Source organism: Tamandua tetradactyla, chromosome 16, assembly GCF_023851605.1.
Source record: "Tamandua tetradactyla isolate mTamTet1 chromosome 16, mTamTet1.pri, whole genome shotgun sequence".
Lineage (NCBI taxonomy): Eukaryota > Metazoa > Chordata > Mammalia > Pilosa > Myrmecophagidae > Tamandua > Tamandua tetradactyla.
The window spans coordinates 34,913,397-34,923,942 of NC_135342.1; the positions used below are offsets into that span (position 1 = coordinate 34,913,397).

The 10,546-nt window shown below is 48.7% G+C and overlaps 1 long non-coding RNA gene across 1 annotated transcript; it reads left to right on the top strand.

Moving 5' to 3' along the window:
- Positions 1–7,463: 7,463 nt before the first annotated feature.
- LOC143660257 (uncharacterized) lies at positions 7,464–9,191 on the top strand. The gene is made up of 3 exons (XR_013163897.1): positions 7,464–7,530; positions 7,975–8,420; positions 8,848–9,191. It is a non-coding gene; the product is annotated as an uncharacterized LOC143660257 (long non-coding RNA).
- The last annotated feature ends 1,355 nt before the right edge of the window (positions 9,192–10,546 follow it).

The window sequence follows — 10,546 nt, forward strand, 5'->3', positions numbered from 1 at the left end:
CCCAGCCCGCCGCCTCAATCCAGCGCCCCGCCCCCAGCCTGCCGCCTCCCTCCCCCCTGCGCCCCCCTTCTCAGGCTTCTCTCAACCCTGCCCATCCGTTCCATCGCAGCTCTGGGCGGCCTCCTCCAGGAAGCTCGCAGCCTCAACACCCTGCGTCTTTGCTCTAACAGCTGTGTCCGCCGGCCTCGCGGGGCCTCAGGAAACAGGTACACCCAGCCTGTATCTGCACACCTGCCCTTAGATGAGGCTTCCTTGACTGCAGAGGTAGTTCCAAGTTCGACTCAGATCTGCCTTGGTTGCTGTCTTCTGGGGTGTGAGGGGCTCAGCAGTCGGTGTGAGGCCTCCAGGGCAGGGCTGTCCTCTCTCGTTTGAGGTGCCCAGGGCCAAATGAAAATGCTGGGCCCCTTGTTAACAAAATAATGAAGAATTTGAAGACAGGTCGGCTCCAAGCCTGGAGCCCTACTGAGCGTGGGAGTCCTTTGGTCCCGCATATGCATGTAAAGCTCGCTCCATCTAGGGTCTGAGATGACAGACGCAGAGTTGGAGCCTGCCTGCTTCCCTTCGCGACAACACTGTATCCTTCTGCATGGTTTGTCCACGTTGGGAAAGGGGCAGGGCCAGTTGGGCTGCAGATGCCTCTGAAGGCTCAGCCCCAGGCAGGGGTCTACAGGGTCCCTTGGGGGACCAGCACCTCCTACCTGAAGGGCTGCTCTAACCTCTGCATTAAATTGAAGCCATTTCTTCCATAACAAGCCATTGTAAGCTTCTGGCTCTGTCTGAATTGCTCCACGTCTCCTCACTCAAATGCCTCTTGGGAGAATTAAGGTCATGTGTTGGGGTATCTCGGCACACTATCTTATTTTCCCAATGTGCTTCGTTTATACTGTGGAACGTAAGATATGAATTCTAGAAGAGAATAACAGTCAAGGGCAATTTTATCTCTGGACATCTAACCAGGGTGTTTAACTTGGTGACACACCTTTTATATATATATATATATATATATATATATATATATATATATATATATATATATATATATATATATATATATATATAAATGTAACATTTGCCATTTAACCATTCCTAAGTGTACAATTAAGAGGCATTAATTACATCCACAGTGTGGTACTGCCATTATCACTACCTATTACCAAAACTTTTTCATGACCTGAAAAACACTCTGCACCCATTGAAAAATAACTTCTCATGAGACTTCCTCCAGTCCCTGGTAACTTCTAATATGCTTTCTTTCTCTATAATGTGCTTTTTTTCTTTTTCAATGTTGCACATAAATGAAATCATACAATATTTATCCTTTTGTTTCTTGCTTCTTTCACCTAGCATAATGTTTTCAAGGTTCATACATGTTGTCACATATATCAGAATTTCACTCCTCTCATGGCTGAATAATACTCCATTGTATACATATACCTCAAGTTATTTATCCATTCATCTGTCTATAGACATTTGGGCTATTTCCACCTTTTGGCTATTGTGAATAATGTGGCTGCAAACATTGGTGTACATGTATCTGAGTTCCTGCTTTCCATTTTTTGGGGTGTTTTTATTCCCTTCCCTTTCTCTTCCTCCCTTTAAAAAATAATAACCATCCTGGTGGGTATGAAGTAGTAACTTCATGTGATTGTCTTTTTTTTTTTAACCCCCACGGGCAGGCACTGAGAATCGAACCCAGGTCCCTGGCATGGCAGGCGAGAACTCTGCCACTGCGCCACCATTGCAGTGCCCTTCATGTGGCTTTGATTTGCATTTCCCTCATAGCTGAAGGTACTGAGCATCTTTTCATGTGCTAATTGGCCATTTGTATATCTTCTTTGGATGAATGTCTGTTCATTTTTTTTTTTAAACATGGGCAGGCACCGGGAATCGAACCCGGGTCCTCGGGCATGGCAGGCAAGCATTCTTACCTGCTGAGCCACCGTGGCCCGCCCTGTTCATTTTTTTTTAATAAATATTTTTATTGCCAAACTTTAACAAACATACAAACACTCTTGACATACAAACATTCTGTACATGGTGTACAATCAAGGGCTCACAATATCATTACATAGTTGTATGTTCATCACTGTTCATTTTAAAATTGGATCGTTTGTCTTGTTGAGTTTTAAGAATTCTTTGTATACTCTGGATATTAAACCCTTATCAGATATATGATTTGCAACTATTTTCTCCCATTTTGTAGGTTTGTCTTTTCACTTTGTTGAAACGTCCTTTATGCACAAAAGTTTTAAATTTTGTTGAAATCCAGTTTATTTTTGTTGTTGCTTATGCTAAGAATCCATTGCCAAATCAAAGGTCATGAATATCCCTCCCTATGTTTTCTTTTAAGAGTTTTATGATTTTAGCTCTTATATTTAGCTTATCAATCCATTTTGAGCTAACCTTTGTATATGGTATGAAGTTGGAGCTGCATAGTATTTAAAAAAAATCATTAGATCCAGTATTTAAAAATCAAAAGATTGGACATAAAAATCCAAGTTTACAGGATCTTTTGGAAAAATCCGAAGATTTCTGCATGGCCATGATTGATGGCTGCTGAGTAGGGCTGCATCTTATAGATGAGGCTGTACTGTTTTTCTTTTCTCTGCAACTCCATATACTTTTCCCAGCCCCAGCACAAGTTGCCATAGACTTTTTTTCCTTAATATTTTTATTGTAAACCTTAACAAAGAAACATGCAAACATTCTTGACATACAAACATTTATACATGGTGTACAATCAGTGGCTCACAATATCATCACATAGTTGTGTATTCATCACCATGATCATTTTTCTGAACATTTGCATCACTCCAGAAAAAAAAGTAATATAGAAAAAAAGAAAAAACTCATATATACCATACCCCTTACCCCTCCCTCTCATTGACCACTAGTATTTCAATCTACTCAATTTATTCTAACCTTTGTTCCCCCTATTATTTGTTTATTTTTTATCCATATTTTTTACTCATCTGTCCATACCATGGACAAAAGGAGCATCAGACACAAGGTTTTCACAATCACATGATCACATTGTAAAAGCTATATCATTATACAATCATCTTCAAGAAACATTACAAAGCAGTTTTTTGTTTTTGTTTTTGTTTTTTTTTGGTAAGGGCAGGGTCTGGGAAACTAATGCCATAGACTTTTGTTTCACCCTTTTGCATTTCCTATGGTTGACTGGTTTCACTCGTCTATGTTCCCTACCTGACTCCTGTGTGCACTGTCATCCCCCACGCCCATGTAGAAGCTTCAGGTGGTGCTTTTTCTTACCATGAATGACCCAGTGTTGGGGACGCACAAAGGTATAGATTGAGAGAAAGGGTCCACACTGTGTATTCTTGCCTCTGTCCTGTGTATATACTTGATTTACCCCTGATGATTGGGAATCGACTGTAGATACCTTACTGCTTATTGAGAACAAAATGGGAGCCCTGGGCAGAGAGAGGTGGGGGTGGAGGAGAAATAACTGTGGACAGGAAGGAAGAAGGCATATGGCTGACCTGAGTATTTTGCCAAGTGCCCTCTGCCCTGACTTGCTGAAACACAAATTTGTAATGTTATGCTCTTATTTTTGAGAACAACATTCCTTCTGGCTGTGTATCTCTCCTCTGGGAAACCCGCGCACTGAGGCTAACCACTGACAGCTGGAGGGGCTTATAACAGGTGCCCCTGGTTTCCAGCCACACTCTGGTGTCCAGCCATGCTCCACCCACAGCTGGCCTCCCTTGCTGTAGACAGGCTGGTCTCCTGCCGAGGAGGCTGTGGCTCTTCTGGGTGAGGATGGAGGGACAGGAAGATTTCTGAAGGACCTCCACCGAGGAAGGCCACCTGAGCTGGCTGGTGTGGTTGCCTGGGAGCCTTTTGCTTGCCCTTGGTCCCTGAAGATGAACTTGTCTCCCATAAATCTATTTTGTCCTTCATGCCACTCTGCAGGGCATGTTTGTGGCTCCCTGGCAGGTTGTGACTTGCCTTGGCATTCTGCTGCATCAGGTACAGAGTTTCCCACATCAATGGAAAAACGGTGAATGCGAAGACTGGGGAACTAGATAGTATGCTCCTTCTCTACCATAACGCTAGATTAAGAGAAACCTACCTATCACATGCTGCTTTATTAACTGTTCATCCAATAGAAGATTGGGATCCCACCGAATTAAATAAAGGGTGAAGTGTGTAGAAGTGGGGGAATGGCTTCCTTTGGCATCAGGCTAAATATTGTGATGCATATAGCCAATGACATCACCATTTTCCACAGAGACCTTTGGCCACTGGAGTTTTGATGAGAGTTCCTGGAGCTGGGTTATGCAGTGTGATGGCTTGTCTCAGGGGGTGAATACTGCCCTGGGTGCTGGGAGAGGAAAGTTCGAGGGTGCAATCATCATCCAAGGAGGGATTTCAGCCTCTGACTTGCTGCATGGCCTCGAGTATACTGTATAAGCTCTCAGAGTCCTCAGCTGGAAAATGGAGTGAAACTCTTGGGAGGGTTGCCAACACCCAGATCTGTTAAATTGTTTCTTTCCAAGAGCATTTCCTGATTCTCTAGTAGATTGCCATATGGAAGAGCAGGCTGAAGTTCGAAGGTTCCCTGTCTAGAGGTCACGTGGATCTGTGAGGTGGTAGGTACCCTCCAGGTGAAGGGCAAGCACTGGCCCAGAAATGTCAGCCGTGCCAGGTCCTGGGACCTTCCCACCCAGACATGGGGAACATGCCTTTTGTCCAGGGTCAGGGCTTGAGTCTCCAACAACAAATGCAGTGCATAAGAGAGGCCAGGGGGATCTCATTCTTTGCCTCCCTGACCTCAGAGCTGTGACATCTCTCATTCCAGGGTCTGAGGGGAGAGCAATTGGAAACTGAGGCCATGCCTGCCTCTCCTGCTTGGACAGGCCCCTTGTTTCCCTCCGTAAGTCAAAGCCTGTAGGAAATGAGTCTTTACCGGCCGCTCCTGGCAGAGGCTATCTGGGAAGTGAGCTGTTTGACAGTTTGAGCAACTTTCCAGCAAGAGAAGAAACTTTCTTTGAAAGGAGTCTGAAGGGAGGCTGAGAAATCCTATAAAGCCAAAAAACAGCTCTGTAGAACATACTTTGAACACAATACACTGAGCGTTGCAGCCAGGTTATGGGCAGGAAGCCGTAAACCTGCAGGGTGAGACGAGCAGAGCCCCCTCTGCTCCCATGCTGTCCTGAGGGACCCCCTGGGCCTCTGGGCATTGGCAGTTTTGTTCTGGTTTGCCTGAGCCTCTCCTGGCTTTAGCATTGAAAGTCCCACATCCTGGGAGAGCCCTCAGTCTGGGACAGTGTGGGCTGGTTGTTTACCCTACCTGGGCATGGCCCTGGGGTCTCAGGGGTGATGAGGGTCTATAGTCCAGGCTGGGGTGGGGGGTGGGCTGTCTGTGGTGAGCAAGCAAGTGGAAGAGGCGGCCACCCTTTGATGGTGAAGTTCCACAGTGCATGTCACACTGTTTCCCCAGGGTACCAGGGTCAGAGCAGCTTTGTCAGAATGTTTCTTCCAATAATAGTAACTCATGGCCAATGTTGATGGAATCTGTAGCCTGTGCCAGTCCCTGTGTTGGGTGGGTCACTCTATGAGCTAATTTAACCCTCACGCCAACTTCACTGTACAGATTTGCAAACAGGCTCTGCACTGCTCTGGTGTGCGGAGCCTGGCTTTGGAACGGATGTCAAGCTCTTCAGCTCATAACTCAGCGCTCCACTGTGTGGGAAGTTATTGCCCAGGGGCCACTTTTGGACACTGGCCTGAGGGACAGCTGCTCTTCCTGTGCTGAGTGCCCGTCCCCTGGCTGCGCCCTCACTCACCCTGACTTCTGGGGGGCGGGGGGCGGTGATGAGGCTGGGGCATGTCCCACCCCCTCTGCCCAGCAGAGAGCAGGCCTCAGTGTGCATGTGCTAAATGAACAGCCGGGTCAGCCCTGGGAGCCCACCCGGTCCTGGCTCACTGGGTACCCGGAAACTATGCGGAGCTTGGGGTCGGCTGGGCCAGCACGTGACCGTCCACTGGCCATGTTAGAGCCATGTAACCTCTTTGGGTCTTTTAACCGATACTTTGAGCTGCGATCTTCTCCTGGTAAAATTGGAAAAACAGAAATGCACTTGGCTCATGGAGGAATCTTGAAGCTGGAGGGTCATGCTCCTCCAAATGAGTGCCAGATATGTCCACCCTTCATCCACCCTCTGTACCCACCCTGCCCGGCCAGATCCAGTGATGCCCTTTCCCTCCAACAGTGTGGGGGGTAGGCCATTTTCTCCTGTCTCTCTGTCTCTGCTTCATTTCAGACGCTACATATCCAGAGCCCAGGGGTGCCATGTGACCACCAGGGTGAGGCTGGTGCTGAGGGATCTGCAGAGCAGGAGGCGTCCCAAGGGGAGCCCGGGACTGTGGGTGCACTCATAGTTGGAGAATCTGATTTTCCTCCAAAACAGATTCTGAGCTTACGGCCCTCTGCCCTCCCCCCACCCCAAGCTGCCGCCACTTCTCACCTGCCCTACTCCACTGCCTCCTCTCTAGGCAACCTGCTTCCACTGTCAAATTTTCTCATGTGGTATCCAGAGCAACCTTTTAACCAGAAATTTGGTCATGACGCTACCCTGTGTAAACTCTCCATGGCGCCCCACTGCATAAGAATAAACTCTCAGGGTGCAAGGGCAGTTCAGGGGTAGAATTCCTGCTTGCTATGCAGGAGACCCAGGTTTGATTTCTGGCCCATGCACTTCCCCAAAACAAACAAGCCAAACGGAAACAAAAACCAACCAAACAAAAATTCAACAAATGGTGCTGCAATAACGAGATACTTACATGGAAAGAGAATAAAATGTGATGCCACCGTACAGCATACAAAAAAAAAAAAAAAAGAAGAAACCCCCAAACCTATCATCACAGCCTCCCAGGCTCTCTGCAATTCCGTATCATGCCACTTATCCCCAGGGCACGGGAGCTTTCGGCCCCTTGACCTTCCTTCTGTTTCACAAGTAGGGTCTTTGTGTTCTTTGTCCCCTCTGCCAACGACCCTGTTTTGCCATATTGCTGTCACTCGGGTTTTGGCCTCCTGGCCTCAGAGCCTAAACGGCTCTGGCTGTCACTCTGTCCCATCGCACTGCTGCTTCCTCCATAGCTTTCCTCGCTCCTGGGTCTTGTCTTCCCCTTTTGAGTGTCAGCTCCATGAGGGCAAAAGGACCTTGTCAGTCTTGCCCGTTATTGTTCCCCAATACCTGGAGCAGTGCCTGGCCCAGAGGAAGGGCACCGTAAGTGTTACGTTGGGGAAAAGGCACTGCCACCGGTGCTGTAGAGGCTGTGTCGCTCCCCCCAACATGGCTTCTGGAACCCCCCCTTCCGGACACCTGACTTCCGGAACTGATGAACTGCCCCTTCCAACCACCTGACTTCCGGGGACCCGCCCCTTCTGACCACCTGACTTCCGGAGGGCCGTCCCTTCTGACGTCACCTGACCCCTTGCTTAAAAGCCGCCCACGCCATCACCCAGGTGCTGACTCACCTCCGTCTATCTTGGTTTCGGTAAGCTCAGCCTGGGAGCGCAGAAATAAACCCGCCTGCTTTAAATTTCCCATTTTACCGTCCTTCTTTCTCACCCTTTCGCCTCCTAAACCTTTCAGTAAGTACTTATTGTGTCACACATCTCTCTGAGCCTTTTTCTTGGAGACATTGTGGGGCTCAGTGGACACAAAGGCACCCAGATTATCCCCAGAGGGCCCCCCCCACACCCCCTCCAGCATTCGAGGTCTCGGGCTCCTTGCCCTGTGTAGTCAGTGGCTTCAGTCCCCTCGGACCATATTGCGGGCTTGAAGCATACCTGGGCTTTAACCCCACACCTTTGCAAATGCGCTTCCCACCACCTGAGATATCTGCTCAGGATCTGCCAGGGGCGTCTTGAAGTCCCATTTCAAGAACCTGTCCCCCCACCCCCAAATCCACGCACATAATGTGGCATTTGTCTTCCAGGTGTCCACTGCTAATGGAGCATCGTCTGGGCAGGTGGAATTATTGCTTCCTTGTCTCCTCCTGCTCCTGGGATGTCAGAGACACTTCCAGGACCCCTGCCAGCGAGCAGGAACTGGGCAAGACAGCGGCCTCTTCCCCGCTGCTTCTGCCCCACCTCAGTAGGTGTGGCCCCTCCCAGGCCACCTGCTCTGGAGGCTGCTTCCTCCACCCCGCCTTTCCCGCAGTGTTCACGCTGCCACCAGTGTGTCTCAGGAAATGCTCCTTATTCCTACCGAATTACTCATTCGTTCATTCAAGCACTGGCTGTGTTCCATTGTGCTCCCTGCTCAGGACACAACCCCGTACGAGGAAGTTTCCCTGCCCGCGCGGGCACAGGCCGTGGGGCTCCCACGGGCAGCACTGCCGGGTAGCCTGTGGGTGGTCGGAAGACAACACATCGTGGTTGTGTAAGTTGATTTTAGTTTTTACAAAAGCTCAAAGACTGCTCACTACCGCAGTAAGAGGCGTGATTTTCAAGTTAAACTTTGTCTTGTAAAGTTCCAGAAATGCGCACATTTGAGGACAATTTCAAAATCCTGCCAAACCACGGATGGGGCTGACCTGGTTCTCTTTGGCCAGGAGACCCAGTGTGGGCCACACGGGGAGTCAGAATAAACTGTCAGGGGCTCCCTGGCAGGAGGAAGCCACACCTGATCATCTGCTGCCTGCCCCAGCGCTAATGAGCCTCTCCTGTGTGCCTTCCCTGTCCGCCAGGATCTGAATATTTTCAGGGCCCTCCTGGATCCAATTCCATTTCCTCTTAGAACCCTCCCCCACCCATAGACGTCGTTCCCTCTTCTTGTATTAATGGTTCCTTTCTGCATTTCCTTAAAGCCTCCCTGTGCTCTGTGAAGCCTTCCATGATGCCTGCCTCCCTCCATTCTTTGAGCTCTTCTGGCACTCCTGCCCTTGCAGGTCACCAGGGCTCCCGGCTGGGGTGCACAGAGCACGGCTCCGGGGGCAGGCAGAGAACATCTCTGACGTCAGCTCAGCCTCCATCCCAGCTCCGCCCAAATGGGGATAGTGACATCATCATGAGGACTTATAAAAAGGTTATTTCTGGGCCGTACGAGGTTGGTTCAGTGGTAGAATTCTCGCCTGCCATACGGGACACCCGGGTTTGATTCCTGGACCGTGCACCTACCCCCCACCCCGCCCACGCCCCCCCCAAAAGTCATTCCTTGTTCTCTCTCATTCCCCAGCTAGATTGCAATTCCCTTGGGGTCACATAGAGTCCAGTGCTGTGATTGTATCTCAAACAGGGAATAAATATTTGTGTTGAATTTCAAAATGATAATAAATGTGAAGATGATTTGAAAACTACAAAGACAACCCCCTTCCCCCCAAAGATTTAACTTCCGAGAAAGTTCATTTGGATGATTAAATAAGTACTAAATCGGCAAGGAAACTTTGAAGGTAAAAATAAAAGAGTGATGGAGAATTTGTATTAGATATTTAAAAATTGCATTTTAAAGACACAAAATATACAGTTCAAAATAACGAAACACAATATAACATCTGGAAGTAGATCTACCGTAGCCCAGGCTCTCCAGAAAATAGAACTTGATGCTTCATTTGGGAGGTGCAAACTGTGGGAGAGAGGGAGGAGGGCAGCGAGGCCGGGAGGGCGGGGAAACCGTGTGCGTGCCGGCCAGGGATAGCCACAGCAGGTGACTCTGCAGGTGGTTCTGCTTGGCGTGCTCATGGTCTCCAGATGGGTGGGCTGTGGGGGGACACGCTGTCTCAGAGCAGTGTGTGGGTGGATGAGCGCCTGGTTCCCTCTCACCCCTGTTTCCCACCGGCCAACACCATCCAGAGGTGGTACTACTGCCCTTTTCTGGTTACATCTACTGAGCTGCACCTTTGACAACTTCCCACGATGTCAAACCCCTTCCCAGTGGTGTTTCCTTCAAGACTAGAGGGGCTGGAGTTTCCAGTACACTAGATGCGCGGTGGTGGTGGCTGGGAGGGGATGGCCTGGGCAGCAGGAGTGGGCCTAGGGTGGGGTAAGTGTGACCCTTGCCATGGGTGTAAAGTTTAAGGGTGCCAAAAAACTCAGTACTCAAGTGAAATAACTTTTTGTGCAATGTTCAAAAAAATCGAAAGGAATGCACATAATCTGTGATAAGCAAAATATTGACATTTTAAATGTCCAAGCAGGAAAGGGAAGAGCCAGGGTTAAAGACGAAGCAAGTGAGGTGCGAATGCAGAGCCAGATCTGTTTCTTATTTGGAAACCTGATATTTTATACATCACAGATTTTCTTTTTTGCAGGTCTAGAGGGACGCTTTTGGACATGTTAGTTTGAGATGAACAATAGATATCTAGGTGGTGATGTTGAATACACAGCAGGGGATTGGAGTTCAGAGTTTAGGGCAAACCTGGGTGCAGAGAGCAGCCAGCTAGTATTTAAAGCCAGGGGTCTGGGTGGGATGCAGAGAAGATGAGTGTGGCTAGAGAAGGCAAGAGATGCAAGGGAACTGAGTCCTGGGCACCACCAAATATAGAAAGAGACTGAAAAGGAACCAATCAA